This window comes from Artibeus jamaicensis, unplaced genomic scaffold, assembly GCF_021234435.1.
Source record: "Artibeus jamaicensis isolate MK-2021 breed Jamaican fruit bat unplaced genomic scaffold, CSHL_Jam_final contig_332, whole genome shotgun sequence".
In the NCBI taxonomy this organism is placed as follows: Eukaryota; Metazoa; Chordata; class Mammalia; order Chiroptera; family Phyllostomidae; genus Artibeus; species Artibeus jamaicensis.
Window position 1 is genome coordinate 24,292,578 of NW_026521788.1, and position 19,403 is coordinate 24,311,980.

Consider the following 19,403-nt stretch of genomic DNA (forward strand, 5'->3'; position numbering starts at 1 on the left):
AGTGCAGAACTGGTATAAGGGTAGACAAAAGACCAATGAAACAAAGAAAGTACAGAAACAGACCCACGTACCCGATTTCTGACAAATGCTTCATCTCAATTCAGTGGCAAAAGGGTGGTCTTTTCAATGCATGGTGCTGGGTCAATATGGAAAAAACTAAATTTAATCTTGGCCTCATCTCACATCAGACAAAAAATTCTAGGTAAAATGTAGATATAAATGTGAAAGGTAGAACAATAAAGCTTGTTAAAGAAAATATAGGAGAATAGCTATATGACTTTGGAGTAGGAAAAGATTTCTTAAATAGAATAAAAAAACTACTAACCATAAAGGAAAAGATTTCTAATTGGACAACATTAAGTTTTGTTTATCAAGATACCATTAAGAGAGAAACAGCAAGCTACAGAGTGTGAAAAGACAGTACAATGCATATATCTGACAAAGGACTCATATCCTAACTATATTGAGAAATTTAATAAGAAAAAAACAAATAAGTGAGCAAGAGATTTGAATGACTACTCACAGAGATTATCTGAATGGTCGATAAACATGTGAATAGAATCAAACTCATTAACCATCAAGGAATAAAACAAATAGGATATAACATGGACACGTACCAGAATACCCAAAATTTAATAAAGCTGACCATACCAGGTGGTCACAGGAATGTAGAGCACCTGGCTCTCTTAAACACTAGGAGATATGTAAGTTGGTACCTGCCACGGTGGAAAACTGACGGTATCTGCTAAAGTTGATCATTTGTGTATATTCTGACCCAGCAGTTCTACTCCTAGCTATGTCTTCAAAGAATGTACATACGTAAGTTCACCTAAGGAAAGAGTGTTCGCTGTAGCACTATTAGCCAAATCTGGAAATAGCCCAAATTTCCATTTTGGAATATTCTCACAAAGGATTAATATATAGATACATATTAGTGCAATAATAAAAAAGAACTGCTATACTCAACAACATGGATGAATTTAATAGATAAATTGGGTATTGGAATAATAAAACAGAATAATAAAAACCAAACAAATTAATAAATGTCATATAGTTTTAATGTTAAGTCCAGTCCTTTATCAGAAAACAAAATCTTCAACTTTCTTACTTCCAGCTCCCATGAAAGGCCTAACTGGAGAAATGGTGTTTATTGAAGACTGTCTAATGGGTAACAGTCCTATTTTTCTTTCTTTTTAATAATTTGGAACTCAATACAGTAGTTATGAAAGGTTTTGATGGCCCACATACTCTTTCCCCCCCCCAATCTTTGTCTTCTAGTATTTTTATTTTTCTTGGTTGTGGTTTTTAAATTTTAATTTTAGAATTAAAAAAATAGACCATTATTTTTTGATATGTGTATGTTGTAGTTGCCCCCAAATTCTTTGTAGAACAGACTAAGGATAAATAAAACAATTTTTAAAATTGGGCCCTCTGCATACTTAGAAAATAAAGAGGATAGTAGTGATCGTGGTAACAGAGATCTCTGTCGACAAAAGGTAGATAAGGATCTGCCGTTCTCTCTGACTGTGCAAAATTGTGACCAGAGTGGTTTGCTAAGAGGTTGGTCCCTATGTGATCCCTGAACAGATGTAGAGATCAGCTGGAGTCAGGCAGAATGGGTTGAGGACTATTCTGGATTGAGTGTTTGCAGTTTAGAATTACACATACAGGAAAATTACCTTAACTCTCTCCTTTGTACTGCACTCACACCTTTAATGACTCTTTTCCTTTTATGTTAATTTTAAGTAATGTGTTCATTATCTGAGGTTACACCTTGGAACAGCCATATTAAGAATTATTAAAAATCAAGCAAATTAAATTCCCTTTGCTAAAGGTAGATAAAAGGAGGAAAATATATCAAAATTTGGGTATTTGTATGAGGCTAGAGTGTTAAAGACAAATAAGGCTTATGAATGTTTTTAAATCATTAATTGAAGGTGAATTTTTTGTTCTTATGGCATTCCTCTTGGATAGTCTGGAAGGACTGAAAAAACATTATCAGTAAGCTAGTAAGTGATTCTATTACTTGTGTTCTGGATTGAGACTTACAATTAAGCAGGACATTTGTATTAGAAATGTAGACAGCATGATCATTTTGTTTTTAATTGGGTAAAATAACTTACAATAAATGGAAAAGGAATTCTGAAGTAAAACCAACTACTCCCTTTTTATGGCTTAGGCTTCTCGTGGCAGCAGTCTGTTATACTTACACGACACATGGGAGGTTGGAGAGTGATTTTTATAGCAGCTGTTGTGTCCCTCTCCTCCCAGGGGAATAAAAAAGGCCTGTAGTTATTTATATTTGTGAGTTGTAACTACATTCTTTTTCATTATTAGCTTAAGCTAGAGCAACTCTGAAACTCACACAAGGACTACTTCTGGTTTGAAGTTGTTTACTTCATTAATATAAGGAAGATGTGAGATGACTTCTCTCCACTGCTTCTTTTCCCCCCTTTTATCCTCAGCTAAGAAAAAGAATTAGCAAGTCTGTAACTAAGTGGCAAAATAAAGAAACAACATGGGAGTGTATACTGAAATCTACTGTATAATGATGTTTTTCTTCTATCCTAGTCTTTCTTTTACATTTTGGAGGTTACAGAAAAATAAATCTATTATATTTTACTCTTAAAAAAAAGAGAAGGCTAGAACAGGGCATTCTGGGGTCAGTTTATATTTATATCTATATTGTCTATACTTATAGCAAGAATTATATTCTTTTTCTCTCTCAACTTATATTTGGAAAAAAATTTAAACCTACAGAAAAATTGCAGAAAGAGTACAATACACAGTCTTACATCCTTCACCTAGATCCATCAGTTATTGATATTTTGCCACATATGCTTTATTTCTATCTACACACACGTATGTGTATAATAATTATTATTCTTTGTTTCCTGATCCATTTGACAGTGTCAAGCATTATAATCATTCCCTAAGTGTTTCAGCCATGTTTTTCTTAAGAACATTAACAATCTTCCTGCTCTGTACAAAATACAGAATCTGATTTTAATTTTTCCTGAATTCTGTCTGTTACCTGTGTTTTATAATCATTCAAGAACAAAGGAAGCAGTACGGGGAATTATTAATAGTAGCCACCCACTCCCTAAGTTATTCACCACTATGCATCTGCCAGAAAGCAACTGTGAACATGAAAGATAGAGGTTGATTTTCAAACTTACGTAAATGTAAAATAATTGATGGACAAGACCTCTATACCGTTAAAAGTAGACCCAATTTCTTGAATAGCACATACACTTCACCTATTTCTCTTAATACTTAATAAGGTTTATTTCATAAATTTATAGACTTTCAGAGTTGGAAGGGCCTTACAGTATATGTTGTATATAACCTGTTTATTTTACACATGAGGAGAATTAAGTGTCAAGGTCACATTATGAGAGATGAGACTAGAATCTAGTTTTTCAAACTCTCAATGCAGTGTTCTTCCTGTTATGTCATGTTGTCTCCTCATGAGCCCTAGATACTTACACTAGTGTGTCGATAAATGAGAAAGGTAAAATATGTAAGACTACTACACTTAACTAATGTATCTCCTTGAATCTCATTTGGATGAAATACAGCAGAGCTTCTTAAACTTTAATGTGCATGTGAATTTACTACTGTTCTTGCTGAAATGCAAATTATGATTCACTAAGTGTGCAGTCAGGCCCAAGAGTTTGCATTTCTAATATGCTCGTCTCAAACTGATGTTGCAGATCCATGGACAACATTTTACATGGCAGTTATCTAAACAAGCACAGAAATCATATAGTCCCCAGGCACCACCAGCAAAAAAGGAAAAACTACAAAATATTTTAGTTACATAAAGTGTTGAGAATAATATAATACCTGTTAACTCATCATCAAAGCCAAAATAAAATATTTCTAAAAGTTCTTATTTTCCTAACTTTTATGCTACTTCAGAGAAGGGAGTTTTAGCACCATACATTAATTTATAGATGCAACTACCTATTTTCCTAATATTGTTATATCAACAAATACTGAGATTCCACAGACTTTAATGGTACTATGGAAGGAAATACGAATTAAAGTGATGAAAAGAACCATAGCCAAATTGAATTGTCAGTCAAAAAGAACAACCAATGATATTCCATTTTTACTCTCAATAAAAACATTTTTCATCACCCTGCCTGGTGTGGTTCAGTGGATTGAGTGCCGGCCTGCAAACCAAAGGGTAGCTGGTTCAATTCCAGTTCAGGGCACGTACCTGGGTTGTGGGCCAGGTCCCTGGTCGGGGGTGTGTGAGAGGCAACCACACATTGATGTTTCTGTCCCTCTCTTTCTCCCTCCCTTCCCCTCTGTCTAAAAATAAATAAATAAAATCTTTTAAAAAAATCTTTCAAATTAGCTACGTACATTCATTCATTTGATAAATACTTGAGAGTTCACATTCCCATTGTAGTTTACATTCTGATTTCATTTCCTCATCTTTATCTAAGTCTATATACTACTTTAAATTGTGCAAATGATTATTGAAATGTACAAAACTAGGTTTTATGAGACAGTCCCTTCAAGTAAGAGTTTTGCATTTGGGTTTTTGTTGTTTAAAAATAATAATCAGAAGTATATTTAATAGCCACCTCAATGCAACATGGAATACATTTATACTTATATCAGCTAAAAATAAAAAAGATTTAATACATGTAAGAAAATTTGTACTTTGAATATTTCCAAAAATGCTTATAGAAGTAATAAGTACTTCCTTATTTCTCAGAATAATTTAGCAGTAGAATAACAATTCCCATGGGAGGGAAACTGGACACAAAGCAAGTTTTAAAACTTGTTAAAGATACTGAGATACAGGGAAAAAGACAAAGACAACTCAAGTAAATATTTATTAAGATTCTACTTTCTTGTATGGTGGGGGGAAGGTACCAATATATAAAGAAATGAAGTCAGTCTTCAGGGTGATCATGACTGAAATGGAAGCGGGCATCTAAACAGGTAATCAGAATACAGTGTGGCGATGAAAAGACGTACGTGGAGCTCTAGGAGCAGCCCAAGAAGGTTGTGAAGGAGACTAAATACATTTTTAAATGATTTTTTAAAAACTACTAGAGTTAAGAATTTCTGTAAAATAGAGGGGCAGATAGATAACATGTTAATGTAGAATCTAGGCGAAGGGTATAAAGAGCATTCACTATAAAACTCTTTGAATTTTGATGGATGTTTGAAAAGTTTCGTAACAAAATGTTAGATAAAAGTTGTAATAAAAACAAGTAGGATGATGTAAAAAGGCCATGTTTTTCACTTCTCTTGTTAATAGTAGGTTCTTAGGAAGTAGAAGGAAAGTAACAAAATAGAAAATAACTTTCTGATTCACTGAAGGGAGGACAAGTTGTCATTTAAGGAAGGCAGAAATTCCTTGCTGTTATCATTAACATATGTTTCATGAGAGCCAAGAAAGTAAAAGTATGTCCATTAAGGAAAATGTAGCAATCATCAGGGTATAAACATTCCAAATGTAGTATAGAATTGCCTCAGATAACTAGGGGTCTAGATTACACAATGAAGTTTTAGTAGATTTTTTTTGTGTCTGTCTTTTTTTCATGCTGTTGAGTATCCTTATAATCATTACTCTAAACTCTGTTCTGTTAAATTGCTTGCCTCCCTTTTCAATTAATTCTTATTCTGGAGGATTGCCTTGTGTTTTCAGTTGGGGCCTATTTCTTTATCTTCACATTTTGACTGCCTCTTAGTGTTTGTTTCTATGTGTTAAGTAGGTCTGCAAAGATTCTGGTGCAGTCCCATGTCAGATGTTGCCTGTGACTGGCCCTGGGCAACCTGTTTGGACCTATCAGCAATCCACAGCTTGTAGCTGTCTCTGCTGGACCCATTTATGTTCAGAAAAAAACAGGCTATGCATCCAAGGCCAGCTTTTACCAGTGGAGGTGCCAGAAATCCACCTTAGTTGTTAAACTTAATGACTGATAGAGCCTCAAGCTGTACTCAGTAGCCCAGCTTAAGCTCCACAGGGTGGGGCAGAGTAATTCCTGCAGGCAGGGCTATTGCTTCCTCTCAGGCTGATGTCAGTCACTTAGAGAGGAGTGTTCTGCCTGAGAAAGATGGCTTCTGCAGTATGGAGAATGACTAGCACAGGGATCCTAGGGATTGTTTGCTCAGTTCTCTCCCCAGAGCTGCGTGCCCCAGACTCTCCTTACGTGTCTCTAGTCTGTTCTGCCCTGCCACTGCCTGAGCCCAGAGTAAGTGGCTGCTAACGGAACTTTGTGAGCATTGGCCCTTTTGTGCAGTGGCCCTTTTGTGCAGGCTCTCTGTGTCTCTAGCTGTCTCTCTCTGGTGGACAGAAACCCCACATCTTTTCACAGCTGGATGTTATCTGGGTTCCTTTCTCAGCTCTGGTGCTATAGGGTGGGGGGCCCAGCTTGGGGTTTAGATCCCACACTTCTCAGGTGAAACACTCCAGCTGCTGAAATGTCCCTCTGGAACTTCAGCTGCCACCCCTGAGTCCAGCCAGTCCTCTCATGCCTCCTCACTCCCTACCAGTCTCATTGTGGTGAAGTGGTTTCTTCTGTGTGTCCATACTAGTAGCCAAGGCTTCTCTCCAGCTGGTATTCAGTTGGTTATTCAATATGACTTCTCTACAAACTTACTTGTAATTCCACATTGGTCCTGGGAGGACATTTTTGCAGCTTCCACTTACTCCTCCGCCATCTTGGATCTCCTGAATACCACCTTTCATTTTTAGTAGATTTTGGACTCTGGTTCTTGTACAGTATAAACCATGGGTTTTAAATTTGGGGGTAATAACAAAATCTAAAAAACATTATTTATAAATCAAGTTAACTTATACCAATTTACCTTAACTTTATAAGTAGTGATATACTAAAAATAACACCTTTTCAATCTTAGAACTTAGTTATTGATTTCAAAACCTAATATAAGAAAATTTGCTTAAATTAACATTTCTTGGAACATTCTCAAAGATAGATCACATGATAGGGCACAAAACAAGCCTCAACAAATTCAAGAATATTGAAATCATACCAAGCATTTTCTCTGACCATAAGGGACTGAAACTGGAAACCAACCCCAAAGGAAAAAACCCAAAACACCCAAAATCATGGAGACTGAACGGTATGCTATTAAACAATGAATGGGTCAAGAATGAAATTAGGTAAGAAATCAAAAAGTTTCTGGAAACAAATGAAAATGATCTCACAACAACCCAAAACTTATGGGATACAGCCAAGGCAGTCCTGAGAGGGAAGTTTATAGCAATACAGGCCTACCTAAAGAAAACAAACATTTCAAACAAATGAACTTACTCTACGCCTGCAAGAACTCGAGGAACAACAACAAAAACAGCCCAAAGCAAGTAGAAGGAAGGAAATAACTAAGATCAGAGCAGAACTAAATGACATAGAGACTAAAAGTACAATTCTAAAGATCAATGAATCCAGGAGTTGGTTCTTTGAAAAAATAAACAAAATAGACAAGCCTTTAAGTAGGCTCATCAAGAAAAGAAGGGAACGGACACAAATAAACACAATCAGAAATGAAAGAGGAGAGATTACAACTGATACCACAGAAATAGAGAGGATTGTAAGAAATTACTATGAAGAACTGTATGCCAAGAAATTTGAGAACCTAGGGGAAATGGACACATTTCTAGAAAAATATAATCTCCCAAAACTCAATGAAAAAGAAGTAGAACACCTGAATAGACCAATAACAGCAAAAGAAATTGAAGCAGTAATCAAAAAACTCCCATCACACAAAAGCCCTGGACCAGATGGATTCACAGGAGAATTCTACAAAGCATTTAAGGAAGAGCTAACCCCCATTCTTCACAGACTATTCCAAAAAATCCAAAAGGATGGAAAACTCCCTAACTCCTTTTATGAAGCCAGCATCATCCTAATTCCAAAACCAGATAGAGATACAACAAAGAAAGAAAACTTCAGGCCAATATCGCTGATGAACATAGACGCTAAAATCCTCAACAAAATATTAGCAAATCACATCCAACAATATATCCAAAAGATTATACACCCTGACCAAGTGGGATTCATCCCAGGGATGCAAGGATGGTTCAACATTCGCAAAACAGTAAATGTAATTCATCACATAAACAAAAGCAAAGACAAAAACCACATGATCATATCAATAGACGCAGAAAAAGCTTTCGATAAGGTACAACACCCATTTATGATAAAAACACTCAGCAAAATGGGAATAGAGGGAACATTCCTCAATATAATAAAGGCCATTTATGAGAAACCTACAGCCAATATCATACTCAATGGACAAAAACTAAAAGCTTTTCCACTAAGATCAGGAACAAGACAAGGATGTCCACTTTCACCACTCCTATTCAATATAGTATTAGAAGTTTTGTCCACAGCGATCAGGCAGGAAAAGGAAATAAAAGGCATCCAAATAGGAAAGGAGGAAACAAAATTGTCACTGTTTGCAGATGACATGATAGTGTACATGGAAAATCCTATAGACTCTACCCAAAAACTGCTCAAACTAATTAATGAATTTGGCAAAACAGCAGGATACAAAGTCAATATCCAGAAATCAAAGGCATTTTTGTATACAAACAATGAATCAGCAGAAGCAGAAATCAAGGAAAAAATCCCATTCGATATAGCAAAAAGAAAAATAAAATATCTGGGAATAAACCTAACCAAAGAGGTAAAAGACCTGTATGCAGAAAACTACACAGCACTGAAGAAAGAAATCAAGGAAGACACAAACAAATGGAAACATATACCGTGTTCATGGATTGGAAGAATTAACATCATCAAAATGTCCATACTACCCAAAGCAATATACAGATTCAATGCAATACCTATTAAAGTACCAATGGCGTATTTCACAGACATAGAACAAACACTTCAAAAATTTATATGGAATCATAAACGAGCCCGAATAGCAGCTGCTCTTTTGAGAAAGAAGAACAAAGTAGGAGGGATCACAATACCTGATATCAAACTGTATTACAAAGCCACTGTAATCAAAACAGCCTGGTACTGGCATAAAAACAGGCACATAGACCAATGGAACAGAACAGAGAGCCCAGAAATCAACCCAACCCTCTACAGTCAATTAATATTCGACAAAGGGGGCAGTAACATAAAATGGAGTAAAGATAGCCTCTTCAGCAAATGGTGTTGGGAGAACTGGACAGCTACGTGCAAAAAAATGAAACTTGAGCACTCACTTACACCATACACCAAAATAAATTCAAGGTGGATAAAAGACTTAAATATAAGCCATGACACCATTAAAGTCCTAGAGGAGAACATTGGCAAGAAAATCTCAGATATTCCACGCAGCAACATTTTTACGGATATGTGCCCTAGAGCAAGGAATATAAAGGAAAGAATAAACAAATGGGATCTCATCAAAATAAAAAGCTTCTGCATGGCTAAAGAAAACAGTATTAAATTAAAAAGACAACCAACTGTATGGGAAAACATATTTGCCAATGATACCTCAGACAAAGGTTTAATCTCCAAAATATACAAAGAACTTACACGACTCCACTCTAGGAAGACATCGAACCCAATTAAAAAATGGGAAAAGGACTTGAACAGACACTTATCTAAAGAGGACATACAGAATATCCAGAGACACATGAAGAGATGCTCAATATCGTTAGCTATCAGAGAGATGCAAATTAAAACCACAATGAGATACCACTTTACACCAGTCAGGATGGCTATAATAGACAAAGCAACAAACAACAAATGTTGGAGAGGGTGTGGGGAAAAGGGGACCTTAGTTCACTGTTGGTGGGATTGTAGACTGATACAACCATTATGGAAAACAGTATGGAATTTTCTCAGAAAAATAAAAATTGACCTGCCTTTTGACCCAGCAATTCCACTGCTAGGATTATACCCCAAGAATCCTAAAACATCAATTTCAAAGAACCTATGCACCACAATGTTCATAGCGGCACAATTTACAATAGCCAAGAGTTGGAAGCAACCTAGGTGCCCATCAGTAAATGAATGGATACAAAAATTGTGGTACATATACACCATGGAATTTTATGCAGCAGAGAGAAGGAAGGAGCTACTACCTTTTGCAACAACATGGATGGAACTGGAAAGCATTATGCTGAGTGAAATAGGCCAGGCATTGAAGGACAAATACCATATAATCTCACCTTTGACAGGAAGCTAAAGAATAAAACAAACAAGCAAACAGAATAAAAACAAAGACGCTGAAATAGAGAACAAGTGGGCAGCGACCAGAGGGGAGAGGGAAGGGAACTTAAGGGGAAAAAGGGGGAGGGATTTTGAGGAACAAGTATGAAAGACACAGGGATGAGGACTGGGGGGGGGGAATGGAAGGGAGGAGGGAGACCGGGCGGGGGGGGGGGGGGGGAGAGAAAAAAAATGTACTTGAAAAGTAACTAAATAAAATTTAATATTTTAAAAAAAAACATTTCTTGATACTGTTAAGTGGATATTTGTATGTATTAGGATAAAAATGGTATTTTATCAATTCATATGTTGAATGATATGATATATAACTAGTTACAGTTGAAGTTTGAGTGTTCTGGTTATTTTAGTCTATTGCAAGATCAGCAGTGGTGAAGAACCTTATGTGTAAGATATTGCCTTCCATGGTTTTATATCCATTGTCTTACTTGACCCTCAGAGTACATGAGTTTGATGAACAAGTAGTAATTTTTAAATAACTTTATATATAACTTGGGAGTTCAATTTGATTTCCTGATTAGAAAACTGATGTTGAAAGATGCAACAAAAAGTCCTTCAAACTGCTTTGAAATGTAGTAACAATTTTTAGTAATATGTTCAAGGAGAAAATGATTTTCTAATATTAAACTGTAATATATTAACTCACAAATGTAAATACTACCTTCACTTAAGCTGTATCAGAAACTTTGTTTCCTTGGTGAATTATTGAAAGAAGAGTAAAATATGTCCTGTATCTAGTCCAATCCTTTAAATGTTTGTGATACTATCTGAAGAGATTCTCTTTAAAACCTCAGATTTACCTTTAACATCAGAAGGATAATAATTTATATTGTATAATATGTCTTTGTTTAAGAATAGTTGTGGCTTTTAAAATGCATTGTTCTTACTACATTCTTTACAGTAAGAGTCAGTCTCTTAAGTAAATTGAAAATTTGTTTTGAGTTTACGTTTCCTAGTATCTTACATTTGGTAGAATGTTAGTCATGCAAATGTTGTCATATTATTATTGTCACTTATCCTTGTATGATATCAACCTTGTGAAATAGTCAATTATGTTATCATTGCTGTTGTTTTTAACTTAATAGATGGGGAAACTGAGACTTAGGGTTGAAATTAAAGATTGTAAGTTAGAACTGGGCTCAAGTCTTCTAATTGTGGTGTTTTCTTCCTATATCAGGTCTCGAGAGTTTGAAGCCACAGTGTATATTGGTAGAGTCGAAGTAGTGAAAAATTATTTCTGATTTGATGTTTCAATAATTTTCTTATATCTAGGACATGGACAAAACAGGTGTCATTTCGTAGAAGCTGGTATACGTATGTCTTGCTTTAGACGCACCGAAGTAGTTGTACGTTGTTAATCCTAGTATGCTTAAAAACACTGGATTCCAGAGATAGGTTTGGCAAAGTTGTTGAAATATGGGTGGTCTGGTCTTTATAAAGAAAATTTTGGAATGTATATTGAAAGGGTTTATTCTCATAGGCATTTCATGGTATATTAAAGGAAATATAACACAGGGGTATAATTTAACATGTCTAAACTTGTGGTGTAGTGGGACTATTTTTAACAAGGTTTTAGCCATGGGAAAACGTATAAATATAGTTATTTCACCTAAAGCTATTTGATATAGTTAATATTTGTTGATATAGTGTGACACAGTTAATAAAATATTTGTTTGCTAGGAAATTAGGTCCCAAGATTTTCATAAATAGGGAAACTGGGTTAATAAGGAACTACTTTTTTCTTTCTATCTTCTATTTTTTTCTGCTCTAGTCTAACGTCTAACCACCTTCAAATATCTTGGGAGAATTGACAAGTTATTTAAACTTGACAGTCTTCCAAAGTTGCTGGCAGGAATATTATTGCTGAGTTTGCTCTTCTGAACAATGAAAGGTGAGTGTAGGAGAAGTTGTATAATTTATGATAGTAGTAAAGAATTTTAAAGTAAGCTTTGACTTGAATTTAATAATTTGCTCTGAGGGCATTAAATGTCTTTATAATACTAAAAATTTGATTTTTTTATTAACTGGGATCTTAGTACTTGTGCAAATAAAATTGCAGTGTTTTGTAGTATAATGCTAACTTGGTAACACTAGCATTTTTCTTGTCTTGGAGTCAGGATGAAAGGGAAGTGTTTTCAATACCAGGAGAGATGTTATACTTACACTTAACTGAAAACCTTTGTTTTTTGTAGAAGCTCTAAAGTTACTTATCAAAGGTGTGGACTGTCTCATATCAAAAGTATAAGCTTGTATTTCCTTTTCAAGGGTCTGTGTTAGTACCAAATTGCCTGTTCCTTTAGCATTGATATTGCCTAGAGATGTACCCTTTGATGATTTCTGCACACTCTGTATTTTTACTTTTATAACTTGTTCTCTGCCTATGAAGTTTAAATATTTTAATAATACAAGCCATTTGCCTGAATGGTTTTGTTTCTAAGTTCTTGACATATTTTAAAGTTTTTGGTGTCAGTCAAGTATTTATTAAAAGCTTCCTATTTTGCTATGATTTAGTAAGAACATACAATTTACATTTACTTTCCACCACTAAAAAATTTAAATTAAATTAAATATAATTTTGCATTAAAAAAAGATTCAGCACAAAGAGAGATAGCCCATTAATAATTTTTATAATGATTTCATGTTAAAATACCAATATTTTAGAAAGCTGAGTTAAGTAAAATACATTATATAAACTTTAAAAAAGAACATATAATTTAAACAATGAAATATATTCAGTCTAGGATATCTGTGGAATCATTTAGAATAATAATGTTTCTTTGGCCTTGAGCACTTATATGCCTGTTTTTGTCTTTGTTTTGCTTTATTTGTTGTTGTTGCTGCTGCCATATTTCAAGGAATATTTCATTTTTCATTCAATTCTTTTAATTTCATTTCATTTTTAAACATATTTCATTTTTGTTTCTATTGACCTAATTAGATAGGCTATTAGAAGGTTTAAATAAAGGACATGTATGTGTGTGTTTGTGAATGCTTAATAAGTAATATTTTATAAGTACCAGTATCATTATAGAAGTGACTGGGAAGGACTTTGGGCAAACGAGTTACCTCAAAACTACAGAGGCCGAGTTCCACAGCAAGGGTCATCAGACATCTTCTTAAAGAGCCAGATGATAAATATTTTAGGCTTTGTGGGTCATACCGTCTCTGCTGAAGCTACTCAGCTCTCCTGCAACTACACAGTTACTCAATTCTGTTGTTGTGTGAAAGGAGATGAGTGAAGCATAGGTGGTAGGTAAACAAATGGACTTGGTTATGTTCCAGGTAAAATTTTACTTACAAAAACTGGTGGCCAATCTGCCAACCTATGTTCTAGAGCATCCTAACAAATAATATTCATAAGCAGCCATGTAGTTATGTAATTCTCTGCCCTCGAAAAACATCTTTTATTATTGTTGAGAATAAGTTTTAAAAGCGTGGAGGACTGGGGACTTCCTGTTTTTAATATGGCCTACTATACTGAAATATTTTCTGGTAAAGCAATATGATGGTTGGCATTTCCTTTAAGATACTCTGTGGGGAAAAACTGGATAGATATAAATGAGTGAAGTTTGATAAAATGCTGATAAATATAGACGCAGGTGAAAGAAATCCATCACACTGTGCTATTTCTGTGTGTGCTTTAAAATGTCCATGTTAAAAAGCTCCTACTTAAAGAAATAATGGCCCAGAAAGGACCCTTTGCTTAAAAACGCCTTACTATAACAAGGAGAATAAGAAACAGAAATATAAGCTTGATTTTCAGCACAATCACAGAGATATCTGCAATCCTAAAGCACCATCTATGAAGAAAGGCTGCCAGATCCGGAGGTCAAGTGTGTGTGAGAAGACCCCAAGGGATGACACCTACCGATCCCAGTAAAGCCAAGAGAGCTCCATTCCCCAGAAGAAGTGGCTGGCCTCAGACTTCGCCAAAACAGCATTCACCACTAACACTTTACCTACGGCACCTTTGAGGAATTTTACCTACGGCAAAATTAATGTGGGAATTTTGTACCACTTAAAAAAATCACTCAATATAAAGGCAAATACAAATATTTTTAACATGCCAAGCTTCAGGTAACTTAGCTCTTATGAGCCCTACTTGAAGTGTACTCAACCAAGAAAAGAAAAGGAGAAACTATAGTTAAAGTATTGGTAGTAAGTATAGAGTCCATTGGTTCATAAAGTTAAAACTAAAACAAATGCATGGGTTTGGGTTTATGGTCTCTCATAGTGCCCCACGTCACAACAGACTGCGGCCTTCAACCACTGCCTGGACCCTGCCCTTTGGCCTCAGGCACTGAAGCAGGTTATACCATGTGAGGGGAAAAAACTAAAACAAATGTGAAGATTAGGTTTTACAGAGCTGAATGTGAATGTTTAAAACCTTGCCAATGTAGTAATAATATAACTAACAAAATTGGAAAAATGAAGGAGGCTATCAAAAGATGATACTGTTTAAAATCAGTGAACCTAACAAAAGAGGTTTGGAGGTGGGGCTATATGTAGGTAGGTAGATGATTGATAGGTAGGCGGAAAGATGATAGATAGATAGATAGATAGATAGATAGATAGATAGATAGATAATAGAAAGAAAGAAACACTAAGAGAAATAGTATAATAAACCAAATTTGATGGTAAAGGAGAAGGAAAAGCATAACTATATTAAGTTCATCATTGCCTATAATAGAAATAGTGTATGTTATACACTATTACAAGTGTACATAGTATATAGCATACACTATGATATACTATTTATATGTTATGCTACACTATATGTATACACATAATTACATATAGAGAAAGAGAGAGAAAGAGACCAATTGATGGCACTGCCATATAGAATTGAATGGCCAGAGTAGGACAGTGTAGGAAAATGAAATTTGAGTAAAGATTTGAAGGAAGTGAGGGAGCCGAATAGTTATCTGGAGAAACAGTAGTCTAAGCAGAGGCAACAGTTGCAAGGCCCTGAAGTGAGACGTGGCCGGTGCATACAAGAAACAGGAAAGAGTCCAGAGAGGCTAAGGCAGAGTGATTGGGAGGAAGAGTGGTAGGAAATGAAGTCAGAGAGATAATATTGGAACTTAAAAGCAGTTAAAAGAACCTAGACTTCTACTCTGAAATAACTACTAACACAAAAAATGTATCTCCCATATTATCATAAGAATTACATGTATTACTAAAACAAAGCAAGCCCTTCCCATTTCATAAACTGTTTTGAAGAAAATAAAGCAGCAATAAAAACAAAGAATAAAATCATATAGCATAAAATTTGATAACTCAAAGGAGATTAAATATATGAGATCTGTCCAGAAAGTATCCATCCATGTACTCTGAAAAATAGAGACATTTATTGAAAAAGATACAAAATACAAGAAACATTATACATAGGACAGTGATACTTCAGTCCCCTTAAAGTAGCCACCTTGGGACCTCACACAGTTCTCCCCATCGCCATCACCTGTCTGGTCGTATTTTCCTGAATCTCAACGACTGTCTGAAATCTCTTCCCTTTCACAGGTGATTTTAGTTTTGGGAAAAGCCAGAAGTTGCAGTGTGCCATATCTGGGCCATAGGGGGCCTGAGTCACCTGGGTGATTTGATGTTTTGCCAAATTCTGCTCGAGAGGTGATACACGAGCTACTGTGTTGTTGTGATGAGCTGCCAATCACTTGTTGCCCATAGCTGCTTCTTTCTGCATCATCTGAATAGTTTCTGCAGAGGAATGTTCAAGCTTAACACAAAATTTGAGGCAGATACATTGCTCTACTCAATCGTTTTGAATGCAACAGCCACACAGTGCATATGCTTACTCATCAGCATCTGCTGCCCTTGCTGACTAGTACAGTGAAGTCATCATTGTTTACGTGTGCACAGTCCAGTCCACTCTCCTTGGCTGCCAGGTTACATCAGTGTAACACAAACAGTCCTTGTTATATTAACAATGGCTGGACTTTTTCTGGACAGTCCTCAGTATGTCGTATTAATAGATATAAATAGGCTGAATTTACCTGATAGAAAATCCCAATTAGATCACAAAGAAAACTATTCAGAGTCATTCCTAAAAACAAAGAAACTCAAGAAGAGTAAAAAAATGAAAGGACAGGTAAAGACATAACTTGCACATGCAACCAAAAATGTATGATCTTAATATTGGACGAGATAATTAAAAAAAACATTGCATTAGACACAGAGAGAGAAAGTGAGCATTGCATTAGGAAAAAAGACATACAAAATCTGTATGAAGAAAACTTTAATATGTCTCTGAGGGACACAAAGACTTAAATGGAAAGAAGGCTTTTCAGTAAAAACACTCAAAATCATATGGATTTCAGTTTTCCTTATGTTGGTATGGAAAAAAGTTAGCATGGAGTTAATATAATCTCAACTTAAAACAAAAAACTAACATTTATTGAGCATTTAATTGTGTGCCAGCACTGTTCTAAATGCCTCACACACTATGTATTACTTATTTTGTCTTCACAGCAACTTTATGTGGTAAGAGCTAGTATTACTCTTTGTCCATTTTTCAGTGAAGGAACTGAGGCATAAAGAGGTTAACATACTTGCCCCAGGTTTCAGTTAGAGTAAATTACTAAATCAGAATAGGAACTCTGATACAAAAATACCATGAACAAAGTGAATTACCAGGGAAAATTTTATAACATTTTGTTGACAAAAGGGCTAATTTTCTTAATATTTAAAGAATTTTTACAAAATACAACTCAAAGACCAAAAATGAAATTGAAAAAAATTGACAAAGCATATACATACTTAGTTCATAGGAAAGCAAATATAAGTAATGCTTTGACAGGCAAAAACGTGCGTAAATCCTCGGTGGTAATACAAAGATGCAAGTTACAACTATAGTGAAATACTGTTCGCCCATGACATTGCAAAATAAATTTGATAATACATTGTTTAGGGAGGTGTTGGGAACCAGATACTCATTAAGTGAACAAGAGCATAATTTGTAGGTATGTAAATGCATATAACCTCCCTGAAAAACAATTTGTTAATAGCTTTCAAAATGTAAAGTATACATAACTTTAACTGTCACTTTCTCTTGAAGTATTTCGACCTCCAATATCTGTACCCATCGGCAAAGATATTCACTCTAGTACCATGTATTTTAATAATCAAAGATTGCTAGTAGGCATTTGTAAATATGTACCATGTAATTCCATTCAGTCACTAAAAACCAGTAAGATAAGTAAAAAACAAATGAGTGATGGGGCCTCAGCATGCTGCTATATATGTTTTTTAAAACCTCCCCCGACACACACACAAACGCACGGACCGTGTGTGTGTAGCGCTGCCTTTGATTAGATTCCCAGAGTTAACTTTAGAGAGAAGAAAGAGCAGCTGGGCCACAGGGAGAGGAGGAAAAACAATATTAAGTGTAAAAGATGTAGTTTTTACTTCATTTTTCTACTTTTGAATTTTATATCATTTACTTGTCCTATTTATTCAAAAAATATAAAATAAACATTTTAAATAAAATCATATTGCTAAGAAATACCTAAATATCCTAGCACACTGAGACACATAGCAGACAAGACCGAGGCCCTGAGCAGTTTGTATAGAGCGTGTCAGACTCATTTTCACCGGGAGCCACATCAGCCTCACGGGTGCCTTCAAAAGGCCAGACATAATTTCAACTCCTTAACAGTTAAGGAGTAGTTACATTTATACAGTCCTAAAATTATTTTGGCCCTTTGAAGGCAACTGCGAGGTTGATGTGACCCTTTCGTGAAAATGAGTTTGATACCCCTGGTATAGATGATGAGCAGCTTTGAGCCTGGATGCTAATCCTGATTCTGATATGTAACTTTCAGTAAATTATTTCCTTCTTTGGGTCTCAGTTTTCTCCTGTGTAGAATAAGGCATCAGACTCGTCTCCCTGTGCCTTCCAGCATTAGTTTTCAAACCAGTTCATAGAGCCCACGTATTCTTTCAATCCCTTTAGGGGTCTCAAGTGAAGGATTGGGATCGTAGGGTTTACCAGCACACCAGTCTTAAACCAGAGCATCCCTGGGCCTCTGAGTAAGATTGAGTTTAACTGTTTTGAAACTTTTTTTAAAAAGTTTTTGAAAGTCACAGTCCACAGTAAAGTCACCATACATAGGAGTGGGCAAAACTAGATTTACAGTGGTAAGTACACAAAGCACAGAGTTTATCGTTGTATTATTATTTATTATTGTATTATTTATTTGTATTACGACTGTAAACCTACTTTTGCCCATCACCATATATTAACTTAAAGATAATACCACTGTCTAAACACATTACTGTGTCGTGATCAACTGTGGAATAAGTCTCAAGTAATTTTAAATGATTATTTACATTTTTAAATAAATGCCAACTCACGTTTCTGTGTGCTCTCTGTGGGAAGGAGTGGGGGTTAATGATATTCACCTGAAGGATGTGACGTCGTTATGCGCCACAGCTGTGTCAAGGCACGTGCAGTCGTAGAGTTCTGAGTGACCTCTCTTTGGGCGGATGGAGTGGAATGTAGTATCTGGCTCTGAGGCTAACACATTGGTTTTTAGTCAGTTAATGCCTTCCTTTCTTACTCCTTTAGCATTTTGGGGGGCTGGGAAAGTAAAAGGTACAGAGGGATAAATTAAGCATGTGGCAAGACAGAAACAAATTCAGTATTCTTTCTGAAACTTAGTTTAATGTGAGAACCTGAATTTCAGATCTGAATGCACAATGACACTACTCTTTGATGAAATGTTTTCCTTCTAACATTCAAAAGATGGTAGTGATTAAAGATTCAAGGAATGAAGTTGCCTGACCAAGCTTTTTTTTAGAGGAGAATAAACAGAAAGACTAAAATATTTACCTAATAACAGTAAATTCGTGGTACAGTTACTTAATAACTAATGATACCTAGCAAAAGACATTTCGGAAATGCAGGCCTAAAAACCAGCAAGAGGAGGAAGCAGGAAACTTTAGTTTACACTTGATGGCACTTAAAAGTAATATTGTCTTTAAAAGTAGATGAAAAAACAGTGTGTGTGATATGTGTATATAAATGTGTTTGTATGCAATCTTGAAAACAAACCAAAATGTTCATTACCATTACCCTGTTTTGCGGTGAATAATGCACACCTTTGCCCAGATTTTTGAGGGAAAAATAAGGACGTGCATTACACATGGCTCTAATGGCTACTT

At 35.4% G+C, this 19,403-nt stretch overlaps 1 protein-coding gene and 1 pseudogene across 2 annotated transcripts in view; both read left to right on the forward strand.

Moving 5' to 3' along the window:
* MCU (mitochondrial calcium uniporter) overlaps positions 1 to 19,403 on the forward strand; it is a 217,004-nt gene that overhangs the window by 139,743 nt on the left and 57,858 nt on the right. The gene's annotated exons all lie outside the window — the stretch shown is intronic.
* LOC119038222 (uncharacterized) lies at positions 14,428 to 14,543 on the forward strand (annotated as a pseudogene).